Genomic DNA, 19420 nt, shown 5'->3' with positions numbered 1-19420 from the left:
TGTCTTAATTTCTTCCTAGCCACATAGATAGATTATTTTATCATTTCTTTCTAGTACATTTGCATTGCGTATGGTGTTCACTGGAGCTTGGAACCTAAGAAAAAAGACACGGTTTAACCAAATTCAATTTAGCCCCCACTTGGTTTCTTGTTACATTTCTTGCTTTTTGTGCTCTAGCAAAAAGTCACCTGGGTGAGATCAAAATTTTGATGGAACAGAGACAGGGGTTTTGACGCGTTTGGTTTATTTTTGGAACCATGGTACTGGGAACACACAGAATTAGCTCGTTCCTGTTGAGCAGACAGAGCTTCGGCTTTGTTTTTATGTAATAGAAGGAAGTACGTCTTACTCAGAAGTGACGCTAGGACCACGCTCTACGGAACTGTGCGGACAAGGCCCAGACGAAGCTCGGCTTGGGAGGTTTGGCTTTGCGTCTTCCTGTAAGTATCTTGGTCTTACTGCTGTGGTTCATGGTGATTGTAAGGTCATACACTTGTGTGATAGGAGCACAGACATACAATAAAACAGACAACCCAATGCAAACAAACCTGCCTGCTAGACCTGCTTCCAGGCAGGCTGGTTCCCCTCTCAAGAGAACCGTGGCTCCTGAGCTATGGGTGATGGGCTCCAGAGCTACCGGTGATGAGCGAGTGTGAACTGGTATCTCCCCCCACCCCCAACTCGGCCTGTTTTCTTCCTCCCTCCCTTCCTTTCTTCCTTTATTTTGTTTGTTTGAGAGACAGGGTCTTACTGTGTGGCCATGGCTAGCCTGGAATTCTCTAAACAGACCAGCTGGCTTCCGACTCACAGAGCTCTGTCCGCTTCTACCTGCTGAGTGCTCGGATTAAAGGTATGTACTACCATACATGTCTTTTAATTTTTACGCATATGGATGTTTTGCTCACATGTATGCCTGTGCACCACATGCATGCCTAGTACTGAGGAAGCCAGATGCAAGCATAGGAGCGCCCGGGAATGGAGTCACAGACAGTTGTGAGCAACCCTATGGGTGCTGGCAATCTGCTGGTCCTTTAGAAGGAAAGCAAGTAGTCTTAACTACTGGGCCATATCTCCAGCCTCTTAAGAGAAACAACAGACAGATGGATGGGCAAACAATTGGGTCCATGTTTATAACCCTGGTGCTAGGGAGGCTAAGGCCGAACAGTTTCTCTGAGTTCAAGATCAGCCTGAGCTATTGAGTATGAGTGTCTCAAACTCTCCCCTCTCTAAGGGTGAGAGAAACACCTGGAATAAGGGTAAATTTAAAACACAACACCAACCCTGTAGGAGCTGGAGGATGGGGGAGCATTGTGAGATGCTATGCTCTGGACAGGACGTGGCCTTGAACTCATGAACTCACTGAAGCTGTGGTCACCCTCACAGGATCAAGTCAGCAAGATTTCTCAACATTCCAGCAGGCAATCTGACCAGACAGGCTTAAAAATAAAAAGACTTAAGCCAAAGAAGTCGGCTACAAGCCTTGGCACTATTGCCAGGAGCCACATGACGTTTGTTTCCTCGGAGCCATCACTGACGTTGCTAACACCTAAAGTGAAAATGATCCAAGGCTTAGAAATGATTTCGCAATACAGTATAGAGTCCCCCGTTGTGGGTTTCTGATTAGGTACCATGCAGGATACAGTTTAACCACACGAAATAAAGGAACTGTAGGCACAGTAGTGGAACCTGTTCAGGGATTCAAAACCTCCACTTCCAATGGCAGATTATGGGCCACTTCTTCTCCCTCTACGTCATGAATATAAATAAATGTATTTGTTTATTTATTATTTATGGGACAAAAGATGGTTTAGTGGTTAAAGGAACTGGCTGCTTTTCTGGAGGGCCAGGTTCAGTTCCTAGCACCCATATCGTGGCTGAAAGCCATCTAGGCTCTAAGGGCACTGCATATGAGTTGTGCATATAAACATAAAGGGAAATGTATCTTTCAGTGATTGTTTAAGGTCATTGTCTTTGTTTTAATATGATTTTGCAACAAAAAATGTTTTTTTCAGATAAATCTGTTATACATTTTAACATTTATTTGAATATATTTATTTTTTTAAATTCCTTTCTGATTTTTTTAGAAATTGTTTACCTTTTCATATTCAATAACTTCTTGTCTGAATTCTTGTTACTATATTTTTAAAATCACAGTGAATATATTCTCGCTATATAGTTTACTGCATTAAGTTGCTGTCTTGGAACATAGGATATTTTCTGTAAACCTTTTGATGATATAGGCTATGTTGGGTTATGTTTTTATGGTTCGCAATCCAATACTTCATTAATGTGGTCTGAATGGTTTTTCCAATTCACTTACCTTAACCCTTACCTCTACTCAACTCACTTGTCTTTTTATATATATATATATATATATATATATATATATATATATATATATTTAGAACCACTATTGATAGAACTGGTCTTTTTTTTCCACACACAAAAAATCTTTTTTTAATTTTAGAACTTCTTTCCTTTTATTGAAAATAGATTCTTTTCTCATATAATATATCTTAATTATAGTTTCTTCTCCCTCTACTCCTCCCAGTTCCTCCACATCTCCACTCCCCTTGGGATCCCCTCCCTTTCTGTCTTTCATTAGAAAAAAAAAAAAAGGTGCTTCCAAAAGATAACAATCAAACACGATAAAATAAAATATGATAAGATGACGAAAAAACTAGCATAATGAAGTCGGACATGGCAACCCAACAGGAGAAAGAGAGTACCGAGAACAGGTACAAGAGTCAGAGACCCACTCGTTCTCAGTCCAGAGTCTCATAAAAATATTAATCTAATAGCTATAATATGTATATTATACCTTTGCAGACCCATGTAGGCTTCATGTAGACCATGCTGCTTCAGTCTCTGAGCTCATATGTACCTTGCTTAGTTGACGCAGAGAGGTTGCCATCCTGGTGTCCTCCATTTTCTCTGGCTCTGACAATCTTTCTGCCTCCTCTTCTGAGGGGAGAAATTTGATAGAGACACTTTTCCTTACCAAAGAGGCTAGAATGTACAAGTGAAGGCTTGTGTAGGAACCACCTCCACTTCTCTATGTTCAATGAGTTGTGTGGGTGTTAACCTTAGAAATGCCGCCCAACCCCACTGTTGTTTTTCGGAGAACAACCCTTTGTCTTAGCACCATCCAGTGTTGTTTGGAGGTTTTCATGAGACTCTCTTGGCTGAGAACTCAATGGAAAGCAACCCTGTGTCACCACTGAAGCCTTGCCTGGCTATAAGAAATGGCCAGTTGAGACTCCGTACTCTCATTCCTAGGAGTTCTCAGTAGGATCACCTTTCTAGAATTCAGGAAGTCTCTACTGCACTAGGTTCCCACACACACCCCAAAGCCCCCTATTTCCAGCTGTCTCTCCCTGAACTTTCTCCCTCCACCCTGTCTTCCATGCCACTTAGACCCGATACCCCAACTCGGGTCTCCAGCGACCTGAGTCTGCCCATACAATATATTTTATTTCACCTTTCCAGGGAGACCCATGGCCAGCCCCACTCTGCCTCCTTACCTAACCTCTCTGGATATATGGATTGTAGCTTGGTTATCATTTACTTAATGGCTACTTCCCACTTACAGGTAAATACGTATCATGTTTCTCTTTCTGGTTTGGGTCACCTCACTTAGGGTGTTCCACTCATTTGACTGCAAATTTCATGATGTCATTTTTTAAACAGCTGAGTAGTACTCCATTGTGCAAATATTCTTTATCCCTTCTTCTGTTTTTTTTAAAAATGTAGATTCATTTTATTTTGTGTATATGAGTTTTTTACCTGCATATCTGTCTATGCAACACATGCATACTTAGTGCCTGAGGAAGTTCTGAGCCTTCATGTGGTTATGGGAATCAAACCCAGGTTCTTTGAAAGAACAAGTGCTCTTAGCCACGGAGACGACTCTCCAGTCTGTCCATTCTTCTGTTGAAGGACATCTAGGTTGTTCCCAGTGTTTTTTGATTATGATAGATGCAAGATGGAATCTCAAAGTAGTTTTGATTTGTATTTCACTGATGGCTAAGGTTGTTCAACATTTTTCAAGGATTCTCAGCCACTTAAGTTTTCTCTACTGAAAATTCTGTTTAGATCTGCATTCCATTTTTTTTCTGCATTCCTTTTTTAATTGGAGTATTTAGTTTGTTGATACCTAGTTACTTGAGTTCTTTATATATTCTGAATATTAGTCCTCTATCAGATGTGGAGTTAGTAAAAATCTTTTCCTATTCTGTAGATTGCCCTTTTGTCCTATTTTCCACATTCTTTGTCTTACAAAAGATTTTCAGTTTCATGAGCTTCCATTTATTAATGGACAGTGCCTGTGCTATCCGCATTCTGCTCACCTGTGCCACTGCATTTAAAGCTGTTGCCTGATTTCTATTCTTTTAGGATCACTGTATCTGGTTTTCCATTGATATCTTTGATCCATTAGAAATCAAGTTTTGTGCAGTTTGATAAATATGGATTTATTTGGATTTCTCTAAATGCAGACATTCAATTTGACTAGCATCACTTGTTGAAGATGCTGTCTTTTTTCCCAGTGTGTATTTAAATAAAAAAATCAGATGTCTTCTCTTAGTGTTTTATTGCTGTGAAAAGACAACATGACCAAGGCAATTCTTATACAGGTAAACATTTCACTGGGGTCAGAGGTTCAGTCCATTATCACCATGGCAGGAAACATGGCAGCAGGCAGGCAGACATGGTGCTGGAAGAGTCAAGAGTTCTACATCTTGATCCAAAGGCAGCCAGGAAGAGAGTGGGACTCCACACTGGACATAGCTTGATTTTATATATGAGACTTAAAAGCCCACCTCCACAGTGACACACTTCCTTCAACAAGGCCACACCTCCCCGTGGGCCAGACATTCAAACACATGAATCCATCGAAACCAAATCTATTTAAACCACCACACTGTGTGTGTGTGTGTGTGTGTGTGTGTGTGTGTGTGTGTGTGTGTGTGTGTGTGTGTGTGTGTGTGTGTGTGTATGTCTGGATCTTCAACTGTATTCCATTGATCAATGTGTCTGTTTTTATGTCAATACCGTGTGGTTTTTATTACTATAGTTTTATAGCACAACTTGAAATCAGAAATGGCGAGACCTCCAGCAGCTCTTTTATTGTTCAGGATTGTTTTGGTGATCCTGTGTTCTTGTTTTTCCATATGAAGTTGAGTATTGTCCCTTCAAGGACTGTAAAGAATCGTGTTTGGATTTTGATGGAAATTGCATTGAATCTGTAGATTGCCTTTGGTAGGATGGCTATTTTGAATATGTTAATCCTACCGATCCAGGAGCCTAGGAGATCTTTCTAGCTTCTGATTCTTTCTTCAAAGACTTGAAGTTGTCTTTCACTTGTTTGGTTGAGGTTACCTCAAGATATTTCATATTATTTGAGGCTATTATGAAATATTTTACTTCCCTAATTACTTTTTCAGTACAAAGGAAGGCTACCATTGATGTTGTCATTGTGAGTTAAGCCTGTACCAGCTACTTTACTGAAAGTATTTATCAACTGTATGAGTTCCCCAGTAGAATGTTTAGGGTCACTTACATAGACTATCGTATTGTCTTAGGTAGGGTTTCCAATGCTGTGAACAGACACCATGACCAAGGCAACTCTTGTAAGGACAACAAGAGGCTGGCTTACAGGTTCAGAGGTTCAGTCCATTATCATCAAGGAGGGAGCCTGGCAGCACTCAGCAGGCATGGCACAGGAGGAGCTAAGAGTTCAACATCCTGCTCTGAAGGCAAACGGGAGGAGACTGGCATCCTCAGGAAGCTAGGAGGAAGCTCTTAAAGCCCACTCCCACAGTGACACACTTCCACCAATGAAGGCCAAACCTACTCCAACAAGGCCACAGCTCCAAATAGTGCCACTCTCTGGGCCAAGCATATTCAAACCACCACACATACCATCTGTAAAGAATAATACTTTGACTTCTTTCCGATTTTTATCTTCTTGATCTCCTTCAGCTTTTTGTTGCTCTGACTATAACTTCAAGTACTCTACTGAATAGATATGGGAAGAGTATATCTTGTCTCGTTTCTGATTTTAGTGGAATCGCTTTGAGTTTCTTTCCATTTAATTTGATGTTGGCTATAGGCTTCCTGTAATTGCCTTTATTATACTGAGGTATGTCCCTTGAATCTGTAATTTCCTCAAGACTTTTATAATGAAAGCATTTGGGATTTTTGTCAAAGGCCTTTTCTGTATCTAATGAGATTATCTTTTTTTTCAGTTTGTTTATATGGTGGATTACAGTGTTATATTTTTGTATATAGAACCAACTCTGGGCCTCTCGGATGAGCCCTACTTGGCCATGGTAGATGATCTTTTTGATGTGTTTTTTTATTCGATTTGTATTTTATTGAGTATATTTGCATCTACATTTATAGGGGAAATTGATCTTTAATTCTCTTAGTTGAATCTATGTGGTTTGGGTATCAGGTTAACTGTGGCGTAATAAAATGTATTTGACAATGTTCCTTCTGTTTCTATTAACTCTAGTTTAGAAGTCTGGTAGAATTTTGTGCTAAAACTATCTGGCCTTGGACTTGTTAGTTTGTTAGGAGACTCTTAGTAGTATCTTATTAGATCTATTTAAATTATTTAGTGATCTTGATTTAACTTTAGTAAATGATATCTATTGAGAAAATTATCCATTTCTTTTAGATTTTCCGATTTGGTGAAGTACAGGTTTTTAAAGTATGTTCTTGTAAGTCTCTGAATTTTCTCAGTGTCTGTTATTTCTTCTTTTTTTGTTTCTGATTTCATTAATTTGGACAGTCTTTCTCTGTCTTTTAGTTAGTTTAGATAAAAGGTTTGACTATTTTTGTTGACTTTTTCAAACAACCAACTCTTTGTTTCATTGATTCTTTGTATTGTTCTCTTTGTTTCTATTTTATTGATTTCAGCCCTCAGCCTGATTATTTCTTGTTTTCTACTCCTTCTGGGTGTGCTGCTGCTTTTTGTTCTAGAGCTTTCAGGTGTGATATTAAGTTGCTAGTATGAAATCTTTCTAATTTCTTTATGTAGACACTTAGTGCTGTGAATTTCCGCTTAGCACTCTTTTCATTGTGTCTCATATGTTTGGGAATGTTGTGTATTCATTTCATTAAATTCTAGAAAATCTTTAATTTCTTTATTTCTGTCTTGATCCATTTTTCATTCAGTACAGAATTATTGCATTTCCATGAATTCATAAGCTTTCTGTTGTTTCTGCTCTTGTTGATATCCAGCTTTAATCTGTGGTGATCCTGATATAAGGAATTATTTTAATTTCTTATATCTGTTGAGATGTGCTTTGTGTCTGAGTATGTGGTCAGTTTTGGAGACGTTTCTATGAGGTGCTGAGAAGAAAGTTTATTCTTTTGTGTTGGGTGAAATGCTCTGTAAATATCTGTTATGTTCATTTGGTTTATTAATGTATGTTAGCTCTAGTAGTTCTCTATTTAGTTTTTGTCTGGATGATCTATCTGTCCATTGGTGAGAGTGTGGTATTGAAATCTCCCACTATCATTATGTGAGGGTCAATATGTGATTTGAGCTGTAGTAATGTTTCTTTTCACAAACTTAATTGTCCTTGTGTTTGGTGCGTAGGTGCTAAGAATTGAAATGTTATCTTGGTGGATTTTTCCTCTGGTGAATATGAAGTGTCCTTTTTCTATCTCTTTTGATTAATTTTGGTTTGATGTCTATTTTGTTTGATGTTAAGGTGGCTGCACCAACTTGCTTCTTAGGTCCATTTGCCTGGAATGTCTTTTTCCAACCCTTTACCCTGATGTGATATCTATCTTTGATGTTGAAGTGTATTTCTTGTATGTAGAATGAATCCTTTTTTTCATATTTATTCTGTTAGTCTGTGTCTTTTTATTGGGTAATTGAGATCATTGATACTGAGATATGTCAATGATGAATCATTAATTCCTGTTACTTTATTGTTGTTGGTAGTAGTTGTGTTAGTGGTGGAGTTATGTATGTAAGGGTGTCTGTATATTTCTCTTTTGATTTTGCTAGTGTGAGACTATTTATTTATTGATTTCATGATTGGAGTTAACCTCCTTAGGTTAAAGTTTTTTCTTCTAGTACATTCTGTAGGCCTGGATTTGTAGCTAGATTTTACTTTATCATGGAATATCTTTTTTTCTGCCTATCATTATTGAATAGTTTGCTGGATATAGTAGTCTGGGCTGTCATCTGTGTTTTCTGAATCTACATCACATCTACTCAGGCCCTCTGGCCTTTAGGATCTCCATTGAGAAATCAGATGTTTTCCTAATACATATATCTTTATAAGTTACTTGATCTTTTTCCCTTGCAACTTTTAATATTCTTTTATTGTTGTTGTTCTATAGGTTTAGAGTTTTGATTTTTATGTGCTGAAGGGACTTTCTTTTCTGGTTCAATCTATTTGGTGTTCAGTATATTTCTTGTACCTTAATAGGCATCTCCTATTTTAGATGAGGAAACTTTTCTTCTATGATTTTGTTGAAAATATTTCCTGGGCTTTTGAGCTGGGATTCTTCTCTTTCCTTTGTTCTTATTATTCCTAGGCTTGGTCTTGTCATAATGTCTCAGATTTCCTGGACATTTTGTGTCAGGAGCTTTTTGGATTTAACATTTTCTTTGATTTACCTATTTTTTTCCCTATCAGATCTTTACTGTCTGAGATTCTCTCTTTTGTCTCAGTATTCTGTTGGTGAAGTTTACTTCTGTAGTGCCTGTTTAAATCCCTAAATTTTTCATTTCCAGAATTTCCTCAGTTTGCGTTTTCTTTATTAATTCTATTTCTATTTGTGGGTCTTGAACAGTTTCTTTTAACTGTCTGTGTTTTCTTAGTTTTTGTTAAGGGATTTATTCATTTCCTTTTTGAGGACCTCTACTATCTTCCTACAATTTGGTTTTAAGGTCTTTTTTTTTTTTATATACTCCAGCTATGTTGGAATTTCTCAGAGCCTACTATGGTAGGATAGCTGTTTTAAGTATGCTTTTATGCAGGCTCCTATGCATTTGGGTTTGGGATGATTATAGGTCTACGTGCTAATTTCTGGATTTGTCTTGATTGGGAGGGTGTCTTGTTCCTTGGTTTCTGTTTCTTCTACTTTCACAGTGTGAATGCCATGTGTTGCTTGTTTTCTGGCCTGCTCAACTGGAGTGTACACAGGGAATGCTTGCTGGTGTTGGAGGTGGGGTACTAGTATGAGTTGGGGGAGTTAATTGGAGAAGAAGGTCTTTGTGATCCTAGGGATGGAGTCAGAGAGGAAATGGAGACCATAGCAGGTTTTCTGCTACAGAACTGGGGATTTGTCTGTGGGGATTGGATCTCAGGAGCGGTAGGAGTATTGTAAGTCTGCCTTTAGCCTATTCAGTGCCTTGAGAGGAGCAGCCTTTGGGTCATCGGAGTATTGCTGCTGGAGTTGGGGGCTGGGATACAGCAACCAAGTGGAGGGAGGGAAGTTAGGAGGGAATGGTCTGTGGGATCCACAGGAGATGTGGGCAGGGGTGCAACTTGTATTCTGCTGTAGGCTAGGGATGAGACTGGAGGATTGGATTTGGAGGGGAGGAGTGGTGGGGATCCTCAGCTAGCTTACCTGTGTCCCTGTTCTGTGTAGCTGGTGTGTTCCTAGTGAATGCCTGCTGGTGTTGGAGGCTGGGACAATGGGGTGGGTTGGGGGAAGGAAGGTTGGATATTAGATCTTTATTCTCCATTAGGGATGGGGTTAGTGAGGGAAGGGAGGGCACAGCGGGCTCAATCCAACTCCTCTTTACAAGGCACACAATAAACTTTCATTTCTTTATCCAGCAAACATTTACCGTATGTCCACTACAAGTCAAAGAAGACTGAGAAATGTGTCCTCATTACCAGCCTTACAAAGTTCGACCTGAAAAGCCAGTCAACATAAAAAAGGAAAACACTGGGATACAGCAAGTTTACAAAGTGTTAAAATAGAAGATGCATTTGAAATCGGAACACCCCATGATGGTGTGAAACAGTGCGATAAGAAACAATGGCAGAATAAGTTTTTTTTAAAGATTTATTTATTTATTTACTATATATAAATACACTGTAGCTTTTTTTTTTTTTTTTTTTTTTTTTTTCTTTTTTTTTTTTTCAATGCTGGGGGCCGAACCCAGGGCCTTGCCCTTCCTAGGCAAGCGCTCTACCACTGAGCTAAATCCCCAACCCCCACTGTAGCTTTCTTTAGACACACCAGATCTCATTACATATGGTTGTGAGCCACCATGTGTTTGCTGAGATTTGAACTCAGGATCTCTGGAAAAGCAGTCAGTGCTCTTAACCACCCAGTCATCTCTCCAGCCTGGCAGAATAAGTTTTGTTCTTGTTTTTCAATCATTTCAGAAAGAATGATTGTCTTCCATCCTCAGCTGGGTGGACAAGAGTTCAGAAATGCTTTCTTTGGTCACTTGTGGCTTTTCCTTAATCCCAAAGGTTTTCCTCTCTGGGAGCCACCACATCCATGGGGAAGAATGGCCCAGTAGGAGTCCTAGATGTGCTGAATATTGATTTGCTGTAACCAATTATGGGAAAGTTGGCCAATACAGGTAGAACCATTAGTGTTTCTGTTCAGATACCAGTTGTAGGAAACACCTAAAGTTTGACCTGTAGCACCCTAGCCTGTTTCTGTAGCAAAGTTCTCACCAACATAGCACTTAATTGCAGGTTTTCCATAAGAACCCAGTGATGTGTGAGTCCATGGCTTCCTAATTACTAGGTCCTCTTTTTATTATCACTGCCATGGACAGGAGAGGGGAGCATCTCTCATGGCTTAACTGAAGCCTCTTGGATTCTCAAATACGTTCCTTTCTACTTTTTCCTTCATTTGTAAATAGTAATTCTGTCCACCCAATTTAACATCCCAGAAGTCTGGTCATCATCTTTGAACTGTAGTTTCCTTTTGGGGGTGTCTTTCTGGATGACAGCAACCTTTTCACTGGCTCCTTCAAGTCTACTCTTCACTTGTCCCAGTTCATTCACCAATAGCTATAAGAGTGACAGTTTGAAAGGAATATGACATTGTCATTTCTCTGCTTAAAAGCTTCCAGAAGCTTCTTAATGCTCTTAAGATACAAATTTAAAACTCCTTGACTTGTCAGATGGCACGTACCTTTAATCCCAGCACAGGATGTATATCTGTGAGGTCAAGCCAGTCTGGTCTACAAAGAATTGCAGGCCTGCCAGGCCAACATAGTAAAACTCTGCCTCTCTCTCTCTCTCTCTCTCTCTCTCTCTCTCTCTCTCTCTCTCTCTCTCTCTCTCTCATATACACAATACATACACACATGTATGTACTATGTGTGTATGTATGGTATGTTCATACATTGACTTATATTTCCAGGCCCCGCAAACTGTTATTGTTATTTTGAGCTCTTGCTTTCCATACTCCAACCTTTAATGCACTTCAAATTCCTTCCCACAGAGTTTCTGTATTAATTCCCCAGCGGGCAGATGCTTCCCAGCTCTTAGTGGGAACCTCTCCTTCAGTTCTTAGCTTAAATGTCACTATTCTTTAAATCACTATTTGTGGACTGGATTGAATTTGTCTATTACACTTCCTCCAAAATCCTCTCTTCTTATCTACCCACCATATATATACATACATACACATATATACAATTTGCATTATATATTACATATATATTATATATATTCATGAGAGATGGCATTGTGATTAAAGTGCTTGCCACACAAGCATCAAAAGTGAATTTGGCTTCTCAGACCCTTACATAGATGCTGAGTGGATATGGCAGTCTGCCTAAAATTCTAGCTCTGGACAGAAGGCCAAAGGTGGTGACTGGATCCCTGGAGCAAAAGGGTCATCCAGACTATTGATACCAGAAAGCTCTGGGTTCAGATGAGAGAGCATGTGTCAGTGAATAAGGGCCATCAAGGAAACGTCCAACCTCAAGTCTACACATGCAGGCACACACATGTGTGTCTCCATGCATGTAAACATGTATACATGCAGACACACATCACACACACACACACACACACACACACACACACACACACACACACGTATAAAAGTAGCTTCAGGGAAAAAAAAGGAGGATTATTTCTGTTAAAAACTGGGCTTCCCAGTCAGACTATGGTAACACACAACTTTAATCCCAGCACTTGGGAGGCAGAGGCAAGAGAATCTGTGAGTTTGAGGCCAGCCTGGTCTACAGAGTGAGTTCAGGGAGCCTCTGTCTTTGGAGCTCTGGGAGAAAAGCCTCTTAATCATTAATTATATTTTAATTCAGGTGAATGTAATTATTGAGTCACTATTAAAACTATGAGTCATTCCTTATAAAGTCTTTTGGATACAGCATATTATATCTATTATTATCGAAATACATTTTTGCACTTTTACACTTATAAAACAGTGAGGCATGTTCCATGCTACAAATGTAGAATAACAGTTTTCATAGTTTGGAAATACAGAACTACTTAAATATAAAATGAAATATGAAACGTGATGACATCTGTTGAACACTGTATTTTGGGGTATTTCCTTCTGGGAAGTAAATGTCAAGGGAACTTACACTTGTATCCATTTACTGCTTATGCTGCAGTTCTATGCATTGGAGTATGGCTAACTTGTTACTAGAGAGTCCATGTCAGGCTAACTTGTAGCTATCTGAGCAGAGGAGAGGGTAGTAGTTGTTTTCTATTCTAGCTGGGGCATGTTGGGAACACGGAAAATTACCTGTGCTTTGAATCTTGATCAATCAAGCCTTTTAAAAAAAATATAGTTCACCTCAACTTAGACCAGCCATGCTTCAGACACCACAGAGGACAGTCCTCCATAGAGAAAGCCTGTCTTGAAAAAACAAAAAGAAAAAAAAAAAACAAACCCCAACAACAAATAAAAAATGGGCATGCATTTGAGCACAGTACTGGAGATGTAAGGGCAGAGGCAGGGGCAGGGGCAGGGGCAGGGGCAGGGGCAGGGGCAGGGGCAGGAGCAGGGGCAGGGACAGGGCCAGGGGCATGGACAGGGGCAGGGGCAGAGGCAAAGGCAGGGGCAGAGGCAGGGTGAACTCTGTGAGTTTGAGGTCATCTTGGTCAACATAGTGAGTTCCAGGGCAGCCAAGGCTGCATAGTGAGGCTTTGTCTAAAAAGAAAAGAAAAAGAAACTGGAAATTTTTGTTATCTTTTTCTCTCTTCAGACTTTGAAAATATTAACTAAATTAACCATAATATGAGCTAGGTGTGATGATGGTGCAGATTTACAACCCCACCACTGGGAACATGAAGGTATGAGGGTCATAGCGAAGCTACAAAGTAAGACCCTGCATCAAAAATGAATGAATGAATGAATACATACATGCATACATACATACATACATACAAACAAACATACATAATACATACATACACACATACATACATACAAACAAACATAAAACGAAATGGTCCTAATACGGAGAGTTTGGGCACCTCTGGGACATCTTTCCTTAACTTTTAATCCTAACCTAGTGTCCTACTGTAAGGTTAACTCCATGGACTTAACCTCCTGGTCTTTTTAAGCGTGGGTAATCTCTTTCATCCGAGAGTGTGGGAACATGCAACCTGTTCTATTTGTTTACAACCTAGAAAAGAGGAAGGGCTTGTTCACATGTATGATTGGGTAAGCTAAGATTCCAACTTCTCCCTTGATGAGAGATACTAAGTAGAAAGAAGCAGCCTGCTATGCTGTGTGCTGTCCTGTGGAGAGAGCCATGTGACAGGAAGCCGAGGGTCACAGTCTGTCATCCCGAAGATGACTGAATGAGGCTGCTCGTCACAGGCGCTGCCTGCCTCTGCTGCCAGAGTGCTGGGATTAAAGGCTTGCTTGCTTGCTTATCTATCTATCTATCTATCTATCTATCTATCTATCTATCTATCTATCTATCTATCTTTTTTCATGCTACAGATGCTCAGCAAACATACGTGGCTGGTAAGTTAACATATCAGACAGTTGTATGAGCATGTTAAAGAAGGCATACAGCCATCCATCCATGTAGGAGTTTACTGGAGGCAGCTTGAGTTTCTTATTTTAAAAAAGATTTTATTCATTCATTTATTTATTTCTTTGTCTCTATTTCTCTCTCTGTCTCCCTGTCTGTCTTCCTGTCTCTCTCTCTGTCTCTGTCTTTCTGTCTCTCTCTGTCTCTCTGTCTCTGTCTCTGTCTCTCTTTCTGTGTCTGTCTCTCTCTCTCTCTCTCTCTCTCTCTCTCTCTCTCTCTCTCTCTCTCTCTCTCTCTCTGTGTGTGTGTGTGTGTGTGTGTGTAAGCAGAAGAGTGTATTATTGGGTTGGATCCCGTGCTTGTAAGCCAGACATGGGAGCTGTAAACCAAACTCTGGTGCTCCAGAAAAGCAGCAAGCGTTCTCAAATGAGCCATCTCTCTGTACTCTAGCTCCGTTTTCTGGATTGAAAATAGAGGTCAGTGGCTAAAGAGATGAATGGTTGAGAGCACTTACTGCTTTTTCCAGAGGACCCAAATGATAGTAGTGGTTCCCAGCACACACATCAGCTGTCTCACAACCATCTGTAACTTCAGTTCTAGTAGGTCCAAAGCCCCTGGCTTCCAAGGGCACCTGCATTTATGTGCACACACCCACAGGCAAACACACACCTTCACATAATTAAAAATAATAAAATGTATCATCACCACCACCACCGTCATGTTTTTGAGATAGGGTCCATCTGTGTGGTCCTGGTTGTCCTAGAACTCAGTATGTAGATCTGGCTGGCCTTGAAATTTAGAGATGCTCCTATTTCTGTCTCTTGAGTTTTGGGACTAAAGGGGTATGCTGCCAGGGCCATGCAAAAAAATATCTTTTTCTCAATAAAAAAAAAAAAAAAAAAAAAAAAGCCAGGCGTGATGGTGATGCAAGCCAGCACTCAGGTGGCAGAGTCGGGAGGGTCACTGTGAGTTTAAGGACAGACTGTACTGCATAGTAAGGTGGATGGACAGCCAGTCTAGAAAAGGGGTGAGTTTGCATTTCATCGAGAAACCTTGCAGCAAAAAATAAGATGGAGAGTGGATGGGGGCAGGTCACTGTTTCATTTACGCTTGTGTTATTGCTTTTGCAGAATCACATCTACTGAACGCACAGGTCATGTTCACATAGGCACACAATGTGAATTTGGTGGAATATTTTAGAGAGTTGTAAGGTTAGACTAGGGTCCTCCCATTTGACTGTGAGGGGAGACTCACCATGCTATAACCCACTTCCAGATAGTTTTCATCACAGCATACTACAGGTTCTCTGGTTCTGGACATGTTCATTAATTAATATTAATTAATAAAAACTAATATTGCTTAATGAGTCAAGTGGGTAAATTCTTACACTATTCAATAAATCAGAAAATTCTGTTTTAAAGTCCTGTGAAGGGGAAACGAAAGGCCTTGACCTGGGCATGCTTCAGCCACTTCCTCAGACAGAGACCGCGCAGCCAGTCACGGGGCCCTTAGTGTTTCCCAGTGCTGTTCAGACTCTCAGCCTCACTTCCTTCTTGACTTACGCTGCTGACGTTCTCATTTAGTGGGAAGCCCGCGCATGTCTGTTTTATGTTTTAAGTATGTTTTCAATGTCTGTACCTTAACAACTAATCTTTTCAAAAGGCCCACAGACCCAGATAAGGTCCTCAGGAGCTGCCCAGACTATGGACATCCACATGGCCTTTGGTGGCAACAGTGGCCATGAACATCAAGACAGACTCTGGCTGCAGCAGGACCTCAGCCCCAGACCTGGCCCTCAGTGAAGGCTCCAACACAGACATCACCACGGCCTCGGATGGTAGTGCAGGCCACTCGCACTAGCCTGGTCGTGTCCCGTAGCCTCTGTGGCTGCGACTCTCTCCACAGCACACTCACAGCTCTATTTTTCTATCGTTCCCACCTCTCCATCACGTATTTATTGATAGGAGAAGTGGCCGCCACTTCTGCTATGAAGGCAGAGGCCTTAAAAACTAATTTTAAGGGGTGGGGGGAAATGTCATACAAATTATTCTCTGACCCCTATGTCACTAATAAGGTTTCTTCCCCAACCTTCGCATCAATTACCTAGGGCTTTTTGTTTGGTTGATTTTTTTTTTTCGGAGCTGGGGACCGAACCCAGGGCCTTGTGCTTGCTAGGCAAGCGCTCTACCACTGAGCTAAATCTCCAACCCCCGTTTGGTTGATTTTTATATGGGAGGATTTTAAGACAGAATCTTGTGTAGTCCAGGTTAATGTTGAACTCAATATGTAGCTGAGGATAACCATGAACTTCCTGTCTCTACCGGATCAAAACTGGGCTTACACCTGAGTGCCACCAAGCATGGCTTAAACTTTGTTATTTTATTTTAAATGTGTTTGTTTTATGTTTTGGACCAGTCTCATTATGCAATCCCGACTGGCCTAGCATCCCTACGTAGACCAAGCTGACATAGTAACAGTGCTCAGTTAACACATGTATGCCACAACACCCAGCCAGCACAGATGGACCATTCTGAGGGCTGCCATTCACATCTTAGGACACCTGGCCTCTGCTCACCAGGGAATACAATCTAATGTTTGTCCATTCCTTTCTGTTCCATAGTCATCACTTTTTTTTTTTTTTGGTTCTTTTTTTCAGAGCTGGGGACCGAACCCAGGGCCTTGCGCTTCCTAGGCAAGCGCTCTACCACTGAGCTAAATCCCCAACCCCCCACAGTCATCACTTTTTTGGGCTTTCATTACTTCTTGGTCAGCCTTTGCATCAGCCTCTGACTTAGGTTTCTATGGCTGTACTAAAACACCAGAACCGATAGCAACTTGAGGAGGAAAGGGTTTATTTCAGTGTATACTTCTACATTACAATCCATCACCGAAGGTAGTCAGGTCCACTCAGCCTGCTTTCCTAGTCTTCCCTATCAGGTTGCACTATCCACGTCAGTCAGCAAGCAAGAAAACGTACCATAGGCTTGCCCACCAGCCAATCTGGTGAGAGAATTTTCCCAACTGGGGTTTCTTCTTCCCAGAGTCTAGCTTGCGTCAGCCTCTCCACTCGCCCATCTCTTCAGTTTCTTATCTTGACCATATACTGTGCGCGTGGCCATAAGAACAACTCCTGTGATTTAGCTATCTGAGCCGTGTAGGGTTGAGCGCTTTCACTGATCAAATCTAGTCTGAACTGATGAACTTGAATACAACAGAACTTGAGGGACCTGCTCAAAGGGTTCTGCTGATGGATACAAGGGAAGAGTCAAATTTAGTTCTGCTCAATCTCAAAGCCTGTGATCTCTTATACCACCATGCTGTGTGAAACATGACATGTCCCTAAAACATGGCGAGGTCTTATTTCCTTTTCCAGTCATTGGCTCCTCAGTGCACAGCTCAGGGTGATCTTCAAGGCAGTGCGACCCATCCATTGCTTACCCATGCTGTGCCACTAAGCATTTTCATGTACACTGTATTACTACTACTACTACTATTACCACCACCACCACCACCACCACCACCACCACCACTACTACTACTACTACTACTACTTTGAAGACAGTGTCTTACTATTAGCCCTGACTAACCTGGAACTCAATCTGTAGACAAGCTGGCTTCTGCCTCCCGTGTGCTGGGATTAAAGGTGCACTCCACCCTATGTTCTTATCTAACAAGGCTACATGGCAGTCTCCGCACTTCAGAGGTAGAACTCTTAGTCTCCCTCAACTCATATGTTGACATCTTAATCCTCTACATGACAGTAGGGAGCATGCATGGGACAGACCTAGGCTCATGTGTAACACTTTGTGCAGTTTGGTCTTCATGTGGGAGCAGGGGCTGTCTCTGACTGCATTGCCTGCCTTTGAACCCCTTTCCCCTAACTTGGCTGTTGTGTCTGGCCTCAATAGGAGAAGATGCACTTAGTCTCACTGCACTTGATATGCCAAGGCCCGTTGACATCCATGGGAGTCTCCTTTTTTCTGAGGAGAAGGGGAGGAGGAGAGGATGGGGTGAGGTAGGGGTGGGGGGGCCGGAGGAGAGAACAGAGGAGATGAGGGAGGGGAAACTTTGGTTAGGATGTGAAGTAAATTAGCTAATTAGTAATTAATTAAAAAAGAGCCCGCCTTTTAAAAAAGAAACACCTGTTCTTGTATGTATATGTGTTGTGTGTGTCTGTGTGCACAAGCGGAGGTGTCTGTGAAAGAAGCCAGAGGTGTTAGATTCCAGCGAAGCTGGAGGTGTGGGCAGTTGTGAGCCACCAGTGTGAATATTAGGACCTGAATTCAGGTCCTCTGCATCTGTATGTGCTCTTATGCACTCGGCCATCTCTTTAGCCATGAGGACCCACCTTAACAAAATGGAAGGAGAGAACTGACTCCCCAAAGTTGTCTTCTAACCTCTTCAAGTGCACACATATGTGCATGCATACACTAACATTCACACATAATTCACATACTATTTATGCCAGTCCAGATGTGGTGGTGCATGATACATGATTTTAATCCCAGCACTTGGGAAACAGAGACAGGTGGTTTCTTTCTCTCTCTCTCTCTCTCTCTCTCTCTCTCTCTCTCTCTCTCTCTCTCTCTCTCTCTCTCCATTTCTCCCCTCTCCCCATTCCTTTGTTTTCCCCTCTCCATTTATTTATGAGTTCAAGGGTAGTTTGGTCCACAGAGAGGGTTCCAGCACAGCCAGAACTCCAAAGTAAGACCCTACCTCAAAAACAGCAACAAGAAAAATTACATTTAAAAAAATCTCCATACGTGCCAGGAATACAGATTCCACATAAGTTCAAGATTGACTGGACCCCACTGTCACTAACTTACATCAAGGTGTAATTATGTAACACATTTGCTGCACTGGCCGGTATCTGAACTTCGTAGATTAAGCTACCTGTCCTACAAAGTCAGGCAGTCACCCAGAAGCAGATTGATTGCACAGACAGACATATTTCCAAGGAGATGGTAGCAGTCTGCCTAAGTGTAGTATGTGTTTCCTACAGATAGAGCTTTATCTTTCCTCCATGTCAAATTCTTACCCCCATCAATATAGACCTACTAAATTCCTAACTCTCTGATATCACTTTAACCACGCTTCTGGCCTGAAACTTTATTGCTGATGAACAAGCTAACACCGTTGTAAACCATCCAAGAGTTAATGGGCTTTTAGGTCCCTTGGGACACTCAGTTAATAAAGCACCCAGGGAACTACAACTTGTCAGTTAACCAGTGTGTGTCTCCCATGACCACAATGGCTTCAGAACTAACACACAGGAAGTGTGACTGACAACCACTAATGACCTAGTGACTCACTTCTAAAATTTTGGCTCTCTATGTCTGCAAGGTTTTTGTTGTACTTTGGGTTTTTTTTGTTGTTGTTGTTGTTGTTTATTGAGATAGAACATCACTGTGTAGCCCTGGCTGGTCTGGAACTTGTTACATAGACCAGGCTGGC

General features: G+C 41.2%; 1 long non-coding RNA gene across 1 annotated transcript in view; it reads left to right on the top strand.

Moving 5' to 3' along the window:
• The first annotated feature begins 366 nt into the window (after positions 1–366).
• The window catches only part of LOC116895699, a 45529-nt gene continuing 26475 nt past the window's right edge, over positions 367–19420 (top strand). Inside the window, exon 1 of the long non-coding RNA XR_004387303.1 lies at positions 367–440. This is a non-coding gene — a long non-coding RNA (uncharacterized LOC116895699). The remainder of the gene's footprint in view (positions 441–19420) is intronic.

Source organism: Rattus rattus, chromosome 3, assembly GCF_011064425.1.
Source record: "Rattus rattus isolate New Zealand chromosome 3, Rrattus_CSIRO_v1, whole genome shotgun sequence".
NCBI lineage: Eukaryota > Metazoa > Chordata > Mammalia > Rodentia > Muridae > Rattus > Rattus rattus.
This window is presented reverse-complemented; position numbering and strand designations above follow the sequence as displayed.